Genomic DNA, 22,534 nt, shown 5'->3' on the forward strand with positions numbered 1-22,534 from the left:
CTGAGGCCGCATGCTCCAGGACCATGGTTGTCATGGGTGACTTCAATTACCTGGACATCTCGTGGGAGGATCACTTAGCAAAATCCGAGCGGTCACAAAGCTTCCTATCATGCATGGATGACCTCTACTTGACTCAAGAAGTCTATGGGCTAATGACAGGTAAAGTGCTGCTCGACCTGGTACTGGCTACTGCGGATGACCTAATCGGCAACCTAGTGATTGATGGGAAGCTGGGTGACAGTGACCATGAGCTGATCACCTTCACTATCTACCATAAAGCTGGCAAGTCAGTCAGCAACACAGAAGTCCTTGACTTCAGGAAAGCTGACTTTGACAAGCTCAGGAGACTTGTCAGTGAGGCCCTAAGGGAACACAATCCCAGGGAGAGGGGAGTTCAAGAAGAGTGGTTGCTCCTCAAGGGAGTGATGCTCAATGCACAAGCTAATTCCATTCCATCTCAGAGTAAAGGCAGCAAGAAGGCACAGCAGCCCCCCTGGCTCTCCAGGGATCTTGCAGACCTCCTGAGGCTAAAAAGGAAGGCCTACAAAGGATGGAGGACAGGATTCACCTCCAAGGAGGATTATTCTGCACTGTCCAGTCCTGCAGGGAGCAAACCATAAAAGCCAAGGCTGCAACTGAACTCCAACTAGCTTCGAGCATCAAGGACAATAACAAGTCCTTTTTCAGATGCGTGGGGAGCCAGAGGAAAAGCAAGGGCAACATTGGGCCCCTGCTGAACCAGATGGGGCAACTGACAACTGATGCCCAGGAAAAAGCCAACCTATTAAATGGGTACTTTGTATCGGTCTTTCATCAGTCCCATGGGACGCCCATGCCCACCACGGGAAAGGGCCGTCTGGGTGAGGGAGATCCCCTGCCCTCCATTAATGCTGACCTCATGAAGGAATATCTTGAGAGGCTGGATACCTTCAAGTCAGCCAGCCCTGACAATCTACACCTCAGGGAACTCAAGGAGCTGGCAAGCATCATAGCTCAGCCTCTGGCACGAATATTCGAGAGCTCCTGGTGCTCTGGTGTAGTGCCCAAAGACTGGAAAAAGGCCAATTTGGTGCCTGTCTTCAAGAAAGGAAGGAAAGTGGATCTGGCTAACTATAGGCCCATCAGCCTGACTTCTATCCCGGGGAAGTTCTTAGAAAAGTTTATTAAAGAGGCCATCCTTAATGGACTGGCCGACGCCAACATCCTGGGGGACAGCCAGCACAGGTTTGTTGTGGGTAGGTCTTGCTTGACCAATCTCATTTCCTTCTACGACCAGTTGACCTATCACCTGGACAACGGAGAAGAGCTTGATGTCATATATCTTGTCTTCAAAAAAAGCCTTTGATCTGGTATCCCATGATCACCTCTTGGCAAAACTGGCCAATTGTGGCCTTGGGTCCACCATGATTCGCTGGCTAGGGAATTGGCTCCATGGTCAGACCCAGAGGGTGGTAATAGATGAAAGTCAATCATCATGGTGTCCTGTGTCCAGAGGGGTCCCCCAAGGCTCTGTCCTTGGATCCATATTGTTCAACATCTTCATTAATAATGCAGACATTGGAGTCAGGAGCAGAGTGGGTGATCCAGGATGACCTGGACAGGCTCAGCAAATGGGCAGACAAGAACCTGATGGTGTTTAACACTGAAAAATGCAAGGTTCTCCATCTTGGGAGGCAAAACCTGCAGCATTCTTATAAGCTTGGCAGTGCTACACCGGCTAGCACTATGGAAGAAAGAGACTTGGGGGTCATCACTGACCAGACGTTGAACATGAGCCTGCAATGCAATACTGCTGGTAAAGTGACCAAAATGCGGGCTTGCATCTATAGATGCTTCTCAAGCAAATCCCGGGACATCATTCTCCCCTTGTACTGGGCCTTGGTGAGGCTGCAGCTGGCATCCAGTTTTGGGCTCCACAATTCAAAAAGGATGTGGAGAAGCTTGAGAGAGTCCAGAGAAGAGCCACACGCATGATCAGAGGTCAGGAAAACCGACCTTACGACGACAGGCTGAGAGCCACGGGACTCTTTAGCCTGGAAAAGCGCAGGCTCAGGGGCGATCTGATGGCCACCTATAAGTTTATCAGGAGTGACTACCAGGATCTGGGGGAACGTTTGTTCACCAGAGCGCCCCAAGGGATGACTAGGTCGAACGGTCACAAACTCCTGCAAGACCGTTTCAGGCTGGACATAAGGAAGAATTTCTTTACTGTTCAAGTCCCCAAGGTCTGGCGCACCCCACCATCAGAGGTGGTTCAAGCACCTACATTGACCACCTTCAAGAGTAAATTGGATGCTTACCTTGCTGAGATCTTATGACCCTAACTGTCTTCCTGCCCTTTGGGCAGGGGGCTGGACTCAATGATCTTCCAAGGTCCCTTCCAGCCCTAATGTCTATGAAATCTATGAAATCTAATGTGTGACAGGCCCTGGGTTCCATTTCCTGTGAACAACTGAATCCACCAAAAATGTTAATTACTTAATAAAACACACAACCAACCCCACCCCCCCCAGTTTATATCAAACTGTATATGATTGCCACAGAGGAGGGCACCAAATCAGAAAAAATGAACTACTCAATGTTCCTGCATTATTCAGGAGAACTGGCTTGGAAGATCTGTAGCACATTTTCTATTTGAACATGAGGCAAATCACAGTTTTGATCAAAATACCTAAGAATCATTGTGCTCAGAAGAGAAATAGCATAGCACGTGTTCAACTTTCTCAATTGATATGTAGATGAAACATTTAATTAGATAGTAAGAGATTTGTAAGTACTCTCAAAACCCTCTAAGTATGAATAGTTTATAGATAGCATGACTCATGGCAGCAATGAAGAGGGAATTCAGAAACTTAAAACTAGAAAATTATTCTTGCAAGAATGTAAGGACATAACCTTCCAGCACAGCAATTTGGACCTGAATAAGCAAGGTTTCTCTGCCAAAAGCGGCTTCCAGTTGGTGCAGGTTATGTAGCAACAGGGAGAGTAATGACAAGAGACAAATATGGCTGCACAGGGAGCTTCTAGGATGCCTCAAATCCAAAAGGAAAGCATACAGGCAATGCAAAGATAGATATGTCACCACCGAAGCACACCAGGAAACAACAGGAACTTGTGAGGATGAAATCAGGAAAACAAATGTAAAATTTAACTTCATCTGGTGAAGCAAGTTAGGACAGGAGGAAAAGGTTCTGTAGATATGTTGGCCAGAACAGTAAGACCAAGAAGCTGTGGGTCTACTATTAAGTAGCCAGAGCAAACGCTTTGCAGAAGATGCAAAGAAGGCTGAGCTTCTCAAGACCTACTTTACCTCAGTCTTCACAACAAATTAGGTTACAACCAGGCTGCTAAAAAGAATTATTTGGGTAAGGAAGGGGTCAAGTTAAGTGATGAGATAACAAAATAAACAGTTGGATGGCTTTTGATGGGTCTGAATGAATTTGAGTCATCAGAGACTGATGGAGTTCATCTCAGGGTACTAAAGGAACTGACAGAGCCCTTGGCGATAATATTTACATAGTCATCAGAGGTGAACAAGGTACCAGAGGACTGGAACAAGGTCAACATAGTGCCCCTTTTTAAAAAATAAAGCCAAAAGACCCAAAAAACTACAGACCAGTTCCCCTCACTTCAATACCTGGGAAGTTACTGGAGCATATCAGAAGGAAATCTGGGTGAGCGGCCAGCATGAATTTACTATGAACACATTGTGCCAAACCAACTTCATCACCTTCAACAAGATAATTAGCTGAGTAGATGAAAGGAATGCAGTGGATATAGTGCATCTGGACTTCAGCAAGGCTTTAGACAAAGTCTCACAAGACCTTCTCATAAATACATTGCGGAAATGTGGGCTAGACCAAATTACTATAAGGTGGCTAGACAACTGGATCAACACAACGAGCAAAGAGTAATTATAAATGGAGTCGTGTTGGAATGACAGGAAATTTTGAGTGGATTCCCACAGAGGACAATGTTATTCAATATGTTTACTAATGATTTGGATGCTGGACTTTTGGGCTGCACGTACTTTTGGGCTCCATGTTTTATATAGGACATGAACAAGTTAGATAAGGTCCAGAGGTGGATGACAAAAATGATAAAGGTCTTGGAAGGCAAGCTATATGAGGAGACACTAAAGGAAATAGGTGCATGTTCAGCTTATAGAAAAGGCACTTAAGAGGGGACATGACAGCAGCCTTTGAGTATCTGAAGGGAATATCATAAAGATGAGGGAAAACATGAGAAGATGAGAAGAAATGTTTTCATTCCTAGAATAGTGAGGCAGTGGAGCAGGCTGCCTAGGGAACTTGGGGAACCTCCATCATCAGAGGCATTCAAGAAGAGATTATATAAGCATATTTCCCATACTTCTTGGCTTTGCTGGTTGCTACATAATACTGAGAAATAATTTTTCCCCCTCTCATTGTTACATATGAAGGGATTTTTTTTTCCTTCCTCAGGAGTGTTGGAAATTGGCTGCAACCAAGGCAGGGGATTTTTATTAGGATGGATGGAAACCCAGAGTTCCTGGTTAAAGGGTCTTGGCCATCTGCTGAGAGTCAGACCAATTGCAACATAAGGAGTCAGGAAGGAATTTTACTTCATGGTCTGATTACTACAGACTGGAAGGGTGGGGAGGGGCAACGGTTACCTTCCTCTGCAGTGGGGGATATGGCTCTTGTCCTTGGATCTGTTAAAAGTATTTTAACAACCTTTGTAGCAACAGGACGCTAGCCACCATTGTTCTCCTGCTGTGGCAGGTTAGAGTGCTCTGCTTTGTGCTTGTGTGGCAGAATTGCCCGTACAGTTTTAGTTATAGGTCAGATAAGGATTTACTTGGGATGGTTAGGATAGAAATCATCCTGCCTCAGGCAGGGGAATGGACTAGATGATTCCTAGAGGTTTCTGCCAGCCTTACTTTTATATGATTCTATGAGCTACAGGTTAACTGAGGTCCCAGATGATTGGAAAATTGTAAATATTGTGCCCATCCTTAAAGCAGGGAAGAAGAAAGATGAGGAGAATTACAGACTAGACCTCAATACCTGAAAGGTCATGAAGCAGATCCTCAGGGAATTTATGGTGAAGTACCTAGACAAGAACAAGCTGATCAGGAACAGCCAGCATGGATTCACCAAAAACAAGTCATGCCTAACCCACCTGATTTCCTTCTATGGTAAGGGGACAGGCTCAGTGGATGAGTGGATGTGATATACCTTGACTTCTCCAACAACAATCTCACTAACATGCTAAGAAAATACAGATTAGATGAAAGTACTGAAGCTGGAAACAGACAGGGGCAGATTGGGCGGGGGGGAGTACACTGGTGCAGTTGCACCCTGGTCCCCCCACTTTGATTCCTGCTCTACAGGATTCTTTCAAAATTCTTCATTCCACAGGTGTTAATGACCCTGTCTTCTTTTTAATGGTCATAGTGTTCCACTAATCAAGCTAGCCTAATTAATTCTGCTGTCTGTTAGCTGCTTGTGATAATGTAGCTCCTTTTTCACAGCCCTGCAGGCTGTTTTTAACTCATTCCAATGAAGTTATTTCATAGATTTCATAGACATTAGGGCTGGAAGGGACCTCGTGAGATCATTGGGTCCAGCCCTCTGCCCAAGGGGCAGGAAGTCAGCTGGGATCAGATCACTCCAGCAGGTTAATCATCCAAGTGTTTCTAAAGGTAACCAGAGCAGGTGCTTGTGCAATTTCTGTGGGGAGTCTATTCCAGACTCTGGAGACACAGACAGTAAAAAAGTTCTTCCTTATGTCCAGTCTAGAATGGTCTTCCAGCAGTTTGTGACTGTTAGACTTTGTCTTCCTTTGGGGTGCCCTAGTGAACAGACGTTCTCCCAGTTCCTGATGTACACCCCTTATATACTTATAAGCTGCCACCAAGTCACCTTTGAGGCTTCACTTTCTCAGGCTGAAGAGTCCCATGCCTCTCAGCCTCTCCTCATAAGGCCTTTTCTCTTGACCTCTAATCATGCACGTGCCTCTCCTTTGGACTCTCTCAAGCTTCTCCACATCTTTTCTAAAATGTGGAGCACAGAATTGGATGCAGTACTCCAGCTGCAACTTGACTAAGGTTCAGTAAAGTGGAAGGATGACTTCTTGGGTCTTGCTTGAGATGCATCAATAGATGCAAGGCAGAGTTTTATTTGCTTTGCCAGCTGTGGCATCACATTGGTAGCTCATGTTCATCTTGTGGTCAATCATGATGCCCAAGTCTCTTTCCTATAAGTATGATGTGCACTTTTTCTCCCAAGGTGGAGCACCATGCATTTCTCTGAATTGAATGTCATCAGGTTTTTATCCACCCACATTGCAAACCTGTTCAGGTTGGCTTTAATTGCCAGCCTGTCATCTAGAGTGACTATACTTCCCCATAATTTGGTGTTGTCCATGAATTTAGTCAGTCTGCTTCTGACACCAGAGTCCAGATCATTTATAAATACATTAAAAGGTACAGGTCTGAGAACGAAGCCCCGGGGCATGCCACTGGTCACTATGCACTATGTTGATTCGGTTCCATCTACTATCACTTTTTGGGTCCAACCACAAAGCCAGTTCCCCAGCCATCAGCCTAGAAGATTGTCAAGGCCACAGTTCCCCAATTTTACCACAAGGATATCAAGAAGACCAAATCAAAGACTTTTTTAAAATCTAAATATACAACATCAACCTCTTCTCCTTTGTCCAGGTGATGTATCACTTGGTCATAGAAGGAAATGAGGTTGGTCAGGCAAGACGTACCTGCAACAAAGCCATGATAGCTCTCTCTCAAAATGTTGCCTTCAGTTAGCCTGTTGGTGGTTTCTTTGATGAATTTTTCCAAGATCTTTCCAGAGATTGAGGTCAAACTGATATATTTATTTATATTTGTTTTTATATACATGAAACTGAATAATATACTCCTAGGCCCGTAGAATATTAGTAAAGCTTCTAGTTTCTTTTTACCTGAAGAAAATATATACTGTGTTATATGACATGAAGCACCACAGCATCTGCACCCCCCTTTTCAAAATCCTAGATCCACCCATGGATACAGAACTGGTTTGATAATTTTGTTCAATGATAGTCAACACTGACTCAATGTTTGGTTGTGGGGAGGCATTAGATGGGGGTCCCCAGGGGTCTGTCCTGGATCTGGTAATGTTCAACATCTTCATTATTGATTTGGATGATGGGATTGAGTGCACACTTAGAAAGTTTGTGCATAAAACCAAATTAAGTAAAGTTGAAGACACTCTGTAGGGTAGTGATAGGATCCATAATGAGCTGGAAAGTGATCTGCAATCAATGAGATGATATTCAGTGAAGACAAGTACAAACTCCTGCACTTGGGAAGGAATAATTGCATGCACAAATACAGACTGAAGAATGACCAGCTGGGCTGCAGAACTGCAGAGTAGGACCCGGGGGTTACAGTGGACAGTAATCTGAATATAAGCCAAAACTGTCCTCTTGTTGCAAAGAAAGCCAACAGTGTCCTGGGCTGTATCAGCAGGAACATCACTTGCAAATTATGGGAAGTGATTCTTCCATTCTGTTCAGCACTGGTGAGGCCTCACCTGGAATACTGTGCCCAGTTTTAGGAGTCATATTTTAAAAACGATGTGGACAGTTTGGAAAGAATCTAGAGAGTAACAAAAAATATTAGATTCCTGGGAAGCAATACCTATGAAGAAAGGCTGAAAGAGTTAGGATTATTTAGACTGGAGAAGAGAAGACTGTGGCGCAATTTGATAACAGCCTTCACATACCTGAAGGGTGATTATCAAGGGAGGATAAAGATGTGCTTTTTTTCCGGGACTGTAGGGCTCAGAACTAGGAGCAATGCACCAGAGGAAATCTGGGTTGGAGATCAGGAGGACCTTTATGACTCAAGCCCTGGAACAGGCTACCTAGAGAAGTTGTGGAATCTCCAGCCCTGGAGATTTCCAAGAACAGGTCAGACAGACACTTGCCTGGGATGGTTTAGTCCAGGATGATCCTACCTTCTTCAGGGGGATGGACTAGCTGGTCTTGTGAGGTCTCTTCCAGCCCTACTTTCCTACGATCCTATGTTTCAAGGGAGGTAGTAGGGAGAAAAAGAAACTGGGAGCCAGAAGACCAGGACTGTACCCCTGATTCTATTACTAGCCCATGGAGAGAACACTCTGTATCTATATTTATCCCGCTGTAAAATAGGGATACTAATACATACCAACTTTTGTAAAATAGTTTGAGATATTCCAGTGAGAGGTGATATTTTCATTTAGTTATATGCCTTTACTTGATTTGCAAAACCTTGGTGACAGGATTTGATTTTCTAAAATCAAAAACACTGGTAATTCAGATCTGGTTTTATCTGAATATTCAAATTCAGGGAACAGAAGCATTTCAGATGACTAAAAGAAAGCCTTCCAATGTTACCCTAGAACTTCTTTTTCACCTTGGAATTAAAAATTCCTCTAATACAATTTTAAATTCTATCCAAATGTTCATTATTTTTTTCATTTAGAATACTTGTTCTGTCTGAAGCTTGACAAATCCAGACTGAATAAAATGAGCAACATAATGATCAGACTATTTTACTACTGAAACAGTTTACTAAGGAATACTATAGATTTGCTATCACTTGAAGTTTTGAAGTGGACATTGTCTTCTTAAAAGTCAACAACTTCTAGATGTCAGATATCTATGATACAGTAAATTTACTGGAAGTTCATCCTGTCAAGTTCATTGGCAGTTTCCAGGGAAGGTTTGAATAAATGACATCAATATAGACTCGAGATGAAAATGAAAAACCGTAGGAAACAGACAGAATAACCTTGTGAGAAGAAGTTCTAGAAAGCTACATTCAAGATTTGGATAAAATTTTGTCAGAATCCTTATTCCTCTCTGCATGAACAACGCATACCCCCAGAGGCTGGGGGGCATGGCAACCACCTACAGATGCTGCTGGCAGCCTCAGCAGTGGCCAGTGGCAATCAGTGACCACCCGCAGACACCGGTAGCCGGTGGGGCAGGAGTGTGACTGCCTGCAGGCACTGCCAGCGGCAACAGAGGCACCTCTTTCAGAGGGTGAACCACCAGTCTCAGGAGGTGCACCCGCATGCACCCCCTACACATCACCAATGCATCTCTGTAGTTTTAGAAAGAGAAGATTGGACCTCTCCTAGTTGTAGATTATGTAATCACTGTGTTTTATTCTCCCATCTCATTTTATGTGTACTGCTCCTATTTCTCAAACAATGGAATTTTATGATACCTCATGTTATCAAACATTAATTTCATATTTACTCCCGAAGCACTCGTTCTGAGGCATATTCTTCGTGTATTCCTTACAAATGAGGTAAAACTGAATTGATTTAGCGCAGCAGGAACTTCATGAAACCAAGAAAATCTGACTGATTCTTAGAAAATGAATGCTAACAAAGGAAAAGTTAAATACTCCAAACAACATGCAAAATTGGGCAAATATTATTTGGCCAGCAAACAAAATAGAGGTTCTAGGATGTGGTTCTTATTTAGATTATCCTTACTGATGTATATTAGCATTTTGGAAACTAATGAAAAGCATAACTATAAGACAGACCTGCAAAATGGTAGCACCTTGAGAATAAGTTAGAAATACTGTGTAATAGCAAAAAGCTGAATGAGGCTGGCACATTTATCATGTAAGTGGGAAAACAAACAAAACTGAATTAGGAGTAAATTTAACCTGCTTTCTAGTATCGATAAGGGTATACCAAAAAGGAAAGAGGAGCATGTATGTGCAAAAATATGTGCAAAAGAAAAATTTTAAATCACTTAAAGAATGCTCTGGTCCATTAGCCAGGGTCCATTAGCCAACCTCCACCTTCCACTGCCCCCTCCTTCAAAAAAAAACAGAACAAAAAACCCCCAGCAAGCTTCCTACACAGGCAGGAAATGGATACCAGAAAGCAAATGCCTTCATAGAGGTGTGTATAGAACAAAGCTGTGTGTGAGTTTTATACGGCAGATGTATTGGATTAAAAACTATAAATCCAGAGCAAGTGTAACCCTTGGTAAGGGCAGATGATAAACCACAATTCCTGTTTCTGTAGTTAGGGTAGTATGTGAACAAAAACCAGCTGAGACTGAGACAAAGGCAAAGATCGAATAGCAGAAATCTAGAGCCTGACAACTGTGACTGGAGAAGAAAAGTTTTTGGGTGGGTTTTTTCTTCGTTTTTGCCTGCTACTTGCCTCTCCCCTAATTTATTGCAAGCACCTTAGGCCCACATCACAGCTTTTTGAAAGATTTCAAAGCTGTATGCACAACTAGAGTTCAAAGCTCTGGAGAAACTGCCTGGATCAGAAGACATTGGAGATTTTATATCTTAAGATTTTTAGACCCGCTAGCATTTTTTTTTTTTACATATATTAATCAATGAGATTCATAACTATTCCCTTGGTTGTGTGTATGTGTATGCATGCAGACACACATACACATATGTATATGATCAATCAGCCCCTGGGGGCTGATGTGATTTGGTGTGAGCAGGTAGATGCATGGCTGATAGCCTTGAAATCACAAATTTAAGGCCATAGCAGCAATGCTCATGGTATGGCCCTATCAGATTCCAACAAATCTGCAATTTCTGCTAAAATACCTTGTCATGCAAGGACATGAAAAAGGAAATGATGCCATCATCTCTACAATGACAATACTCAAATAAATTTCAGTGATAGTTCAATCTTGGATCTCTGTTCTCTTTGACACTTGATGGCTCACTGTCTTTTCAAGGTCAGTATGCTTAAAACTGAGCTTTTCATTTTGATATATGTCTGTTTCAAAGCAAACTTCTTGTTTATCCATTTTTTCTCATAAAAATCCCTTTCAGGAAACACACAGAATAACTTACTCTATCAGTTCAAGTAAACACAAGCATATATTACCTAATTAAAGAAGCTTTTTATCTCCCTCCCTTAGAACAATGGTTTAAATCTGGTTATAGGATATAGAAGAACTGAACATTATTTTGTTGGTCTCAAGAAAGTACTTAAAATTTATATTAAAATGTAATAATAGGAAAGTTAGGATAAAAAGTATTCAGTATATTCATTGACTTGAGAATCCATAGGTATAAGCACTGTTCCCAATGCATTGTGGGTAAAAAAAGAGATAAGAAGGTGGTATAAATTACAGGCTACAATCAACTTCAGCCAAAAATGGGTAACGGGTGTTGGACTTAACTACTTCTATTATATAAGGAATTTCATAGCTATCATTGGCATCTGTCAGAATGCTAAGCACTTTTAAAAAATCTGTAAAATTCATGCTTTCATCTTAAATGATCGTTTGTAGGATACATTTCCCTGCACTGAAAGGTAGCATAGAACCATAAAAAATCCTGGATAATCTAATCCAAACACGTGCTTCAAGCAGTGATGTATTTATATTAGTCTTTCCATAAACATACCTAACCTTTCCTTAAAGACATCTAATTATTTTGCCTTCACTCCATTTGCCAAACTGTCCACTATCTGATTGGCCTTGCTGTTAAAGTCGGTTTATATATATCCAAACTAAATTAATCTTTCTTTCAACTTTACTTTTGGCCATTAGTTCTGCTGGCTGTGAATAGTTGTTAATCACTCTGTTTTCCTTTGCTTTAAATATTCAGATAGACACTATGCCCCCATCGTTTTGTGCTTCTTTCTTTTTAGTGTCAGAAAATGCAGTTTTCTTTCTTCATTTTCACAAGAAATGGAATTACATATTGACTTTCATTGCACCTTTCTGTATTGTTATGGTACTCCTGAACAGAAAAACCAAGAGCTACTTTCAATATTCCTGATACTAACTCGTGCAGTATAGAATGATAATGAAATCTTCCTAGTTCTCTGAGAGATGCCTTAGTGCTTATGGCTTAGAAAGCAGTTAGCTTTTTTGTGATGTCATCTACTGAAGGGCTCCATTTTGGTTTTATAACTATTTCTTCCCTAAGTATATTTTCAATAATAGCCTCCTAATTCATATCTGTGCTCTGTATTATTATTCTATCAATGGAGTTCTCTTCCAGTTCTTGTCACTTCTTTCTATTGATAACCTTTTTTATGAAAAATAATGTTAGGGCTTCTTTATAAGCAATTCTTGTTCGTGTTCTTTGATGGGCTGTTGTGCATTTCTGTCGATGAAAGACAGTGAATGAAAACCTAGCCGTATTGGTGGGTATTTGCTATTGTCTTCAGTAGGACCAGAACTTTACAAAGTGAATCTTCGAAAATGGCTGCAGTATTTTCCAGTCTGTGTTAAGTGACTGATGGGTCATGCTGGCTTGGGTGAGCTGACGTTATTTAGCAAGTGCAGCTTAAAAGTATGTAGTTACCCTGCGGGGCCGGACTTGATTTTAGCTACAGTATTTTCAGTTGCCACTGTTCTGGGGAGAAAAATTATCCCGTACAAAAAATATTTTATCAGTCTCTGGGGAATAATTTCTGGCTGTGTCCATATATTTGAAGGACGGGGACTTGCTTTTTTATTAGGTAAAGTGAGGTAGCTTAGGGTCCAATTCTGTACCGCTGAAACCAATGAGAGGTCTGCCAATGAGAGTGTCCTCAGTGAGAACAAAGAGCTTTTGGACTAAAGAACAAAACTGCAGTGCTGCCTCCTGAGAAAGAAATAAGATGAGGCACTCATCTAAAATGTGTAGACTGGATCTGATAGGTTCCTGCTGAACTAATTCAAATTGTGGTGTTAACCAACAAAGCAGTGGTGAAAATGTCACCTCCAACAGCTGTGTGCATGTATCTGCCATAAAGTCTGTGATCAGTGAGGAATAAAAGGAAAGTGTCCGCAATGATGCCATTAAGGTGCCTGGCAGGACTCTGATGCTATTGTTCACAGGATAGTATTGACCTGTCAGTGGTATGGGACTGCCTCCGATTTTCCCGGTTTCTCATGCATGGTGTCCTACATAGTTCCTTTCTGTTACACCTATATTTCATATGTGTATATGGCTACCAGAAGTATTATGAAGTCTTCAGGAGCTATTATGCACAATGACTCAGACCTTTTTGTGGCTTATGGATTTGGTGTTTGTCATATGGTCCTTCCACCCTTTTTTATGTTACTGGCTTGAAGGTTGAAGGATCCTGTGTACAAAATTACAGCAAAAAAGAACATGCTCAAGTCTTCTGTCACAATCTATTTTCTTTTGATCGTTCAGTCAGAAAACATATAAATTATTCTCTTTATAAGTTTCTAAAATATAGTTGCAAGATCATTCCGTACCTGGCAGAAAATAAAAGTTAAATGAAATCTATGACCCAGATCCTGCAAAAAGATCCATGCTGACAGACTCCTGCATGAGAACTCTGCTACTGCCATCTTTGGTCATGACTCCTCCCTGATGGATCCCTGTATTTTTCTTTAGGAAATGTTTTAAGGTCTTGAAAAGCTGTGAGAACTCAGTGAACTGCTCATTTTCCAAGAGTGGGAGAAGGTTGGGAGCTCACAAGACCAGTTTTCCATCATCCGTTCTAACTACAATTTTTAGATTCTGTTCAGGATAAGTTATTAAAAGCCTGGTGGGATCAGAGATCTGGATAGCTTAAAATACAATAATTAATTTTATCTTTTGCAATGTTAATAATGATGACCTGAAGTTCTTTTGTTTTCAATTTTTAACGCTGTTGGCTGTGCAAACATAATTCACAAGATAAACCCAGACTTTTCAAATAGCCACAGTAGCCACAGTATCAAAAACACGCTGACCTACTCTGGTATTTCTGAGTTCTTTGCAACAGAAGCATTGCTCTATTATGTTTCTGCCATCAAAAAATGAAAGAAAGCTAAGATTCCAAGCGGTGCCTTGAATTTAACAATGGGTGCCTTCAGTCTAAAAAGGTTGAAAACGACTGTCCTAGAGCAAACCTTTCTGAAATGAGTGATAGAATGTTCTCAGTGAAAATGTCTTAAGTTTTGCCAGAATCCAAGCCTGGCAGTTTTGAGGAATGATGTAAAGACTGCTGAGGGTGAATAGGAGTGTTTCTTGCAGGTGGGTGCAGTAATTAAAGAGACTGACAATGCTTTTCAGTTGGATTAAGCACATAGGTTGAATACAAGGAAGAAAACGAGTTTAGATTTACAGAGCACTGGAACTTTTGCATTGAATCGATCTGTGGATTTAATGGTTTCCACCTAAGCAGGAAAGTATTCTGTTCTTTTAGATTTTAAAACAGCATTTTTAGGTGGCTGTTAAATGTAGCAGAAGAGCCACAGGTTGGGAGCCTTTTCCTAATTCAAATAATTGAAAGGTACCTATGGCATAGGATGTAATGGAAAGAAGTGGAAGTGTTCTGAAATAAAATATGCATATACTAATTAATCTGTCTGAATGCAAATGTAAAAAGAAAGGGAGACAACAAAAGAAATAAAAATAAAATGTTATTGAATGATGGTGAGTCTAATTCAGTGCGTGTAACTGGAATCTGGTGACAAGATTTGCATAAATATTAAATGTAAGTATGGGTAAATACTATGCTCAGAATACTATTTTCAGAAGCAGAAGGTAAATACTAGCTATGTTTGAGAATTTTCTTTTGGGGTCAGCTGTATTGGTCTAGGGCTATATGATAGAGTCTTACAGTTCAGGTTGATATCTGTGGAGATGGGTTGGTCTAATAAAAGTTAACAACTTTTATTAACAACAACATGAACCAAAAGACTCTGTCTATCACATGGGTAAATACTATGTTCAGAAGCAAAGCTTTGTTCAGAAGCAGAGCTAGCTAGAAAGAAGAGCAGAGGTGTTGTGTGTCAAAAATGTTCACATTGCAAATGAGATCACGTAATTTGACAATGATGGGTATGAAAATCATGAAATATGAAAAATATAGAATAGAAGTGGGTATCTTCTGCATATCATCAGAACTGGAGGAACAGAAAGAATGGAACATTTCTGGACCAGCTCTCAAGAGTACTTGAACCACAGGACACTTATGATGGTCCTCTAAACTATACTATATATTTTTGGCAGAGAAATACAGATGAACCTCCATCATACAGGAGGTTTATAAATTGCAAAGCAGATAATATATGAGCCATAATATCTAAATTCAAATGAGATGATAAGTCAGTGCTTTTCAATCTTTTCGGACTGAGGGACACCTTGTTGGACTCAAGGCCCCCCTCCATAAGTTTTGTGAATTGAGAGGCTCCTGATTTCAAAAGCTAATTTATATTTTATAGTATTTACCTCCTTGAAGGGGGGCTGAGCCTTGTGGGTGGGGGATCAGCCAAGCAGGGAAAACACTGAGCCTGTGGTTTATCTGCTTATCTTATGTGCTAATCACCTCATACCTCACAGCACACTTCAAAGGATTTGGAGGACCAGAAGCACTTCCAGTTCACTTATGTGTGCACCAGAAAGCATGCTGGGGGGGCCCTCCAAGCACCCCGCTGGCTTGGGGTCCCCCTGCGGCTGATTGCTGAGCCATGGGTGTGTAGGGGCCCTGCCCCGTGTGATCCCCAGTGGACCCAGAAGTGGACTGGAAGTATTTCTGGTCCACTTCCAGGTTCACTGCCAAGCACGTAGGGGGGGTCCTCCTGCATTCCTATGGGATGCTCCATCTGCCCCAGCATCACAGCGTTCATGAGCCACGCCTGGTACCTCAAGGTATGTCAGAAAGACATTTAAAGCTGTGTCATGGCTGAATCGCTGATTCCTGTTTTGCACACCCCTACCACATGCCCTTCTCTCCATGGCAAAGGAGAATAATGTTTTTCTATGACATGACTGCCAGCTGCACTTCCCTTTCAGTATAAGTGGAGGAGGAATCTGAAGCTCTTACGAGCTTTCCTACATGCACATATACATCCCTGCTCAAATTGACGCTTTGTAGTCATAGGACAAACAACACAAACATACTCAAATAACAGCCACACATAATATTCATAAATTATAGCAGGGAGCTCCCAGATCTTTCACATAAAAGCCAATGAATTAGCAAATAAGATCTGATTGAAGAAGGCATTACATTTAATTTAAAAAGTAGGCTGGAGAACCCTATTGACTCTGGACTTAGGATCCAGGTACCTTGTTCTGGGGGAGCACCCTCAGACTGACCACAACCTTTCCATTCAATAATAGGTAAATTTACTGATACACAGCAATAACGGGAAAAAAAGCAATAAAAACAATCAAGCAATTGTATATATCTACCATATCCTAGGGCTGTCAACAGAGTCAAATTACATCTGACCAGGACAGGCTTCACTCTGAGGCACTCCCTTAGGTACCAGATGTCAGCATATCAGCAGCCTAGAGGTGGGATGCTGAAGCTGACACCCCCCATCCAGTGGGGTGCATGAAACGGGCTGCTGTTATGCCCTCTGTCCATGGTGGTCTTGGGGACCCTTCCTAGGGGACAGGGATGGGGATGGGGAGGGATGAGACAAAGGGAGGGACTAACGAGGAGGGACAGGACAAAGGGAGGGACCTGGGCAGGACAGGGAGGGACCATTTGTTACTCTCAAGGCTCTGCTTTTGTATTCTCCTTCCCTCCTGATGACTCTTCATCTGTGGCTTGGTTTTCCCTCTGTAGTCATATGTTCACGTAGCCTTCCAGGCCTTCTAATTTGGTCTGTTCCCCCAAAACTGGGACTCGGGCCCCCCCTCTGCTCTGGGGCCTTGCAGCTGGTGTCACTTATCTCATGTTATGGGCAGTATGATACAGACTTCCTTGGCTCCCAGGCTGTTTTCCCAGACTGTGTGTCCCTGTTGTGTTAAATAACCTGTCTGTCTTGAAGGCTGTGATCCTGTGTTATGGCAAGCCCTCTCAGTTCTTAGGCTATGTGTGTATCCGTTGGCATTGTTGTGTTAGACAGCTTGTCTGCTTTCAGGGCTATGAGACACTTTGTGTATGAGAGACCCTAACCCCTGATCCCCATCTTAAACCATTCTAATGCACACATCTATACCTATAAGCCGATTTCCAAAAAACAGAACTTTAAATACCATTTCTAAGCCAACAAAACCTGAAGGGCACTAATTAAGCAAGGCTTTAAAAGAAGGATGCAAGCAGGACATAGTCAGTATGGCTCCAGCTGAGGTAGCCCGTTGTAAGTATGAATTGAAAGAAAAGAGGAACAGGCAATTGTGTAAAAATACACAGGTGAAGGTGACCATTTGAAGAGGAAGACTATTTGTCCCTTTTATTCCTTCTGATGATGCACAGAGAAGACTGAAAGGTTGTGCTTTTTAAAAAGGAAAACAAAGCAGACAACTTTTTTAGCTTAGAAATATGTCATATCAAATGTTGTCTTCTGTTCTTTTTCTGGTAGCTTTCGTGGAGGTTTTTAGACCTGGAGTTGAATCTTTCTGTGCTTTTATTTGAAGGGAGTAGAGGTCATTAAGCCACCTGTTTGCAGGCAGTTTGAAACACAGGACTGGAAGGAGCCTTCTGGGTTGTGAAGCCCACACTCTTGCATCCTCAAACAACCAGTTACCCAAGTTTCCTAAAAATCACTTAGACCAAACCCCATGTACCACAACTACAAGATATGAGACCATAAACACCAAAGAGTACCATACAATGTGCCACAGGGAACAAGCAGGGAAGATGAGGGCTTTGCCTATGCCCTGCCACTACAATGGCAGATAAGTAATTGATTTGAATTACATAAACTGAATGAAGTATGTTTTAACAAAAATGTTGTGGTAGTGTTCAAGTGATATTATAGCCCTGATGGCTCAAGCAATATAAACAAGGCAAGGGTTTTTGTGGGTTATATCTTTTATAGGACTAACTACATGGTTGGGATAAAATTAGACATGCTTTCAAATGTAGTGTAACCTTCTCCAAGAAAAAAAAAATTGATCTGTGGAAGATCAAGCCCATTAAAAAGAGGAGAGGGCTTTGGAGGAGTCAAAAGCACAGAGAGGGAAAGAAGCACTCCTAACCTTGGCAGAGTCTTGCAGTTACTTTCTTAGCAGAGGTGGGGGGAGGAAAATGTTCTAAGGCCCATGAGGAGGTCAGATCCACCTCCCAAGGGATGCATGGCTGACCTGGCGTCCTGGGAGGCTCCAGAAGTCCACAAGGGGTCGCTCAAAACTCTGATGCGCATCTTTGTTTCCAGAAGCCCAGCTATACTACCTGGCTTGATCTGATGATTGAGCTGGGTGCCGGGGCCATCCAATCCTGTTTAAAAAGTTTGGAGAGATTTTCAGGAACAGTTTCAGAACCTGCTGAGAACTGGGAGACCTCAGGAACAAACCTCAGTGTTGTACCCCACTACTGAGAGGAGAAAGACGGATGCTTGGAAGCAGGAGCTCATGGTCTTGTGCAAGTTATCCTGACTGATCCCATTTTTCTGGCATTTGCTCCACACTTCCAGGGACATCTCCATGACACCTAGGGGACCAATCTGAGTGTTGTAACTGACCAAAGAGAGGCAAGCACTTGGTGGTGGGAGACCACAGTCTGGCTGGATGTCCTGCCTGACCTGACCAGTCCTGGCATTTACACCATGTTACCAGGCACACTTCTGTGACACCTCGGGGACCAACCTGAATGTTGTACCTGACTGAGGAGAGGAGGAAGACGGGCACCTGGTGGTGGGAGACCACAGTCTGGGTCCAGTTTTCCTGCCTGCCCTGACCTGCCCCAGCATTTTCTCCATGGACCAGTGTGGTGTCCCCACACTATGCTGTACCCCCTTCTGGGAGGTCAGCCTCAATGTGTGTCACTCCCCTGTGAACTTTCATAAGCATTTATGGAGCTGCCTCCCTGGTAAGGTCACGGATCCCCATTCACTCCTGCAGTCTCAGGCCATGCACTACTCCGCCTCATGCTCCTATAATGATTGCTGTGGCAATCCTGGTCATGTTGGGAGGGAGCCTTTGTGGGCTGGCAATTCCCCCACCGGTGTTCAGATAAAGTGGTTACCTCCCCTTCTTGCATGACTGCCTGCCTCCACAAAATGAGGCATTCTCATGCAGGGAGAGGGGCTTGGGTGCAAAGGAAGTATGACTGTACCCTGTCTAGTGAGGGCAAGCTGCCCTGTGAGTCCCTCCAGACATCCGATTGTGCACAGAGACGCAGGTGAGAGTCAGCAGGTCCAGGCAGTGGCCCTGGGTGAGGAGCCATGTGAGGTCCCTCTCTCTCTGCCTACCTGCTGCCCTCTGTCTCATAGATACCATTTTCTCTAGCAGCAGCTGTGAAAGTGGGTGCCAGCGGGATCTGGCCCACTGCCCTTCCACATTGCCTCAAGGGGCCCCTGGGGGACACAGGGGGTAAGTGAGCATTTGGGCTCTAGCCTGTTCCTTGCCTTCCCTCTCTACCCTCCTTTCCTGCACATGCCCTGGATCAGCTCTAGGGAGGGCCATTATCCTAATTGACCCAGCCTGCTGCACTGCAGACCCTGTGCCTTCCTCCCAGGAAAGGGCAGCAGGGATGCCAGGGGCTTCAGAAAGGAAAGCCACTGGCCTTCTCCCAGAGACCAGTAGATGACCCTCCCCTCTCCCTCCTCCCCAATGCCCCCACTCTCTCATGAGCATCACACCTACACACCTACCTGGTTGATCCTCCCAGTAGCATATGCTTGTCTCAAAGATCAAGCCATGCATGTCTAAATGCACAAGGCTGGCACAGAGAAACTGTGAATGGCTCATTAAATCAACTATTGGTGACCTTTGGTCACGCAAACCATTACTTGGATAACTGTGGTAATTTCAGAGTTAATACATGCTGTTGAGCACTGACCTCCAGGGATGCATGCATTTATCAGATCAAAACCAACCTGGGCTTACCCAGCTGCTTTGATAACCTCCGACCAATGGCATGCCATGTGGTGGTAAAGACTCATTCGAATGTCTGCCCTATCAACTTTCCATGGTACTTTCTGTGCCTACCCCGGTGACTGCTGGTAATGGGGACTCAGGGTTTGATTCTGGAGAGGGAGCCTGAAAAATGGCTACCACATCCAAGGAAGGCAGCAGGCATGCAGATTACCTACCCCTGACCCTGGAAGGATAGTGACAAAAAATAACATTCCAGGATTGTTTCAAGGCCTTGTAATTGGAATGAGTATACTTTAAATCCTTTAAAGTAGGATCGATTGCAGGGCAAGTCTGCTGTCAGCAACTCTGGTAATTATAGCTCCAAAAGTGTATATTGCAGTTAAAAAGCTAGTAGTTGCATCTTGGGATGGAGCTGGCAGTCCACCGTGAGGCAAGCTATCACCTGTCCTGGCCCCTGCTTCTTAGCACTGCCTTGCTGCTCTTAACTGAATGCCCTTGGGATCTACATTGAAAAAATTAGTGTGTTCAAAGCAGGCTGGTCACTAGAATACTCCAGCTAGGAACAATGGAATAGCACTCTGGGTCTATTGTGTTTGGTTTAGGAACGGGGCCATGAATAAGAGGGATGGCCAGGGGCATTCGTATTGTGCCGTTAGAGGTGAAATTCTTGGATGGGGGCAAGACAAATGAAAGCAAAAGAGTTTGCCAAGAATGTTTTTTTATAATCAAGAATGAACATTGGAGGTTTGAAGATGATCAGACACTGTTGTAGTGACTATTGTAAATGATGCCAACTAAGTTAAATCTCTTTGCCCTGCACAACGGGCTCCACAACGTGGCTTCCACGTGAAAGAGGATAGAGGGCAGGGGAGAGGGAGACAGAAGGGGGGTGGGAGAGAGCATGAGCAGCATGTGCCCCTGGCAGCTGGGGGGGCATGGTGGCAGCTGGAGCGCGGTGGGAGCATGGTGGCAGTAAGCAGGGGAGCTCCTGCAGAGCTGTCAGCAGTGGGGGGTGGGGGCGGCGAGCACAAATCTAGGGTCAGCGGTGGCAAGGAAGGATCACAGACTGCCCGCAGACACTGCCGGTGAGCAGCAACCGCCCACAGGTGCCAGTGACAGTGTTGGTGGCACCTTTTTGCAGAGGGTGCACCACCACACTCAGTGGGTACACGTGCACTCCCTAAGCATCACCCCTGGGAGAGAGGAAGCTCCCAGCTGCCTCATCCCCTTCCAAAGCACTGAGGGACTCAGGAGCCAATGGAGTCAAAAGAGATTAGGAGGAGTCAGGCAGACTGTAATGAGCCATGAAGTCAATGGTTCTTAGTGCCCAACCAACTTGTGAATATTCATCCCCAGCCTTGTCGTTTGAAGGTGTGTTGTTAATTTCCCTTGAGCATGAGGATAGTGAGGTCAGAAAGCAAGCGGTTCTTCTGTGAAAGGTGTTCTCCTACCTGTGTCCATGCTCTTCATCTTTTTCCTGCGATTGTTCATTCTGCTGAGCAGTTTTAGTCTAGCTTCACCCACGTAGATGCCCTGAGGGTACTGGGTGAGCTCTGTCTATCCCACAAGGTGGTATGTGTAGGGCCTGTGGGTTCAGATGGGGCATGAAACAACCACTCGCTTGCTGGCCGCACTATCCTCATATTCAAGGGAAATTTAGGAAGCACGTTCAGAAAGCGAGCCCGGGAACAAAAATTCATAAGCAGGCTGGACACGAAGAACCAAGGACTGAACCTAGACCTGAAGAAGAATGCACCAAATTAGAAACCTTGTCTAGCTTGACCCCAACCATGCAGCTGGCTAATAAAAAAGTCCCCCGCAAAACTGCTTGCCTTTCCCTTTTCACAAACAATAGTTTACCTCAAGCTGGCTAGAAATCCTTTCTACTGTAGTTGGCCAGATTTACTTTTCTTGACCTTTCCTGTGCTACCCGCCAACAAAAACAACTCAGAAAATAACCCTGCGCAAAGAAGCTCTGGGCCCCACATGTCAAGAAGGATGTGGGCAGTCTGGACAGCATCCAGCACTGAGCAACAAAAATGATCAGGGATGGGGGAGATGAGACATATGAGGAAAAGCTGAAAAAAGTCCGGAGAAGAGAAGACTGAGGAAGGATTTGACAACAGTTTTCAAATACCTGAAGGCGGATTACAGAGGGGACAGAGATGGGCTTTTCTCCCCTACCACAGGGGGCAGGACTAGGAGCAACAGCCTCAAACTGCAGCGGGGGAAATGTAGGTTAGAGATCAGGAGAAACTTTCTGACTCTGAGGGTGGTCACGCACTGCAGCAGGCGACCTGTGCAGTCTCCATCGTTGGGGGTTTTCCAGGCCAGGTTGGCCAGACGTTTGGCTGGGATGGTCCAGTCAGGGCTGGTCCTGCCTGGACCAGGTCACCCTTGAGGTCCCGTCCAGCCCTGCTTTCCAGGGGCCTCAGCAGAGAGGGCAGACGGGCTTCCCCTGCGCCCCTAAAACCTGTGTTATGCCCAGCGGCTGTGGGGTTTTTCCTTTACCGTCTCGGCAACCTGAAGGCTGGGGGCCTCCCAAGTCAGCAACCCCGGTTCCGGGTGCGGGTTGCCTTATTCCCTCATGCCGGGGTGGGACAAGCCGGGGTGGCGGCAAGGCTGAGCCGCCTCCCCGTGTCCCTGGGGGGGAAATAAGTCCCTCGGGACCTGAAGCCGGGCGGGGACGGGCCGGGGCCTGAGCCGGAGGCAGCACCCGGCTCGCGGTGCTTTGGGCCGGGGAAGGCGACGGGGCGGCGGAGCTCCCCCGCC

This window comes from Crocodylus porosus, unplaced genomic scaffold (genome assembly GCF_001723895.1).
Source record: "Crocodylus porosus isolate Cpor-Errol unplaced genomic scaffold, CroPor_comp1, whole genome shotgun sequence".
In the NCBI taxonomy this organism is placed as follows: Eukaryota; Metazoa; Chordata; order Crocodylia; family Crocodylidae; genus Crocodylus; species Crocodylus porosus.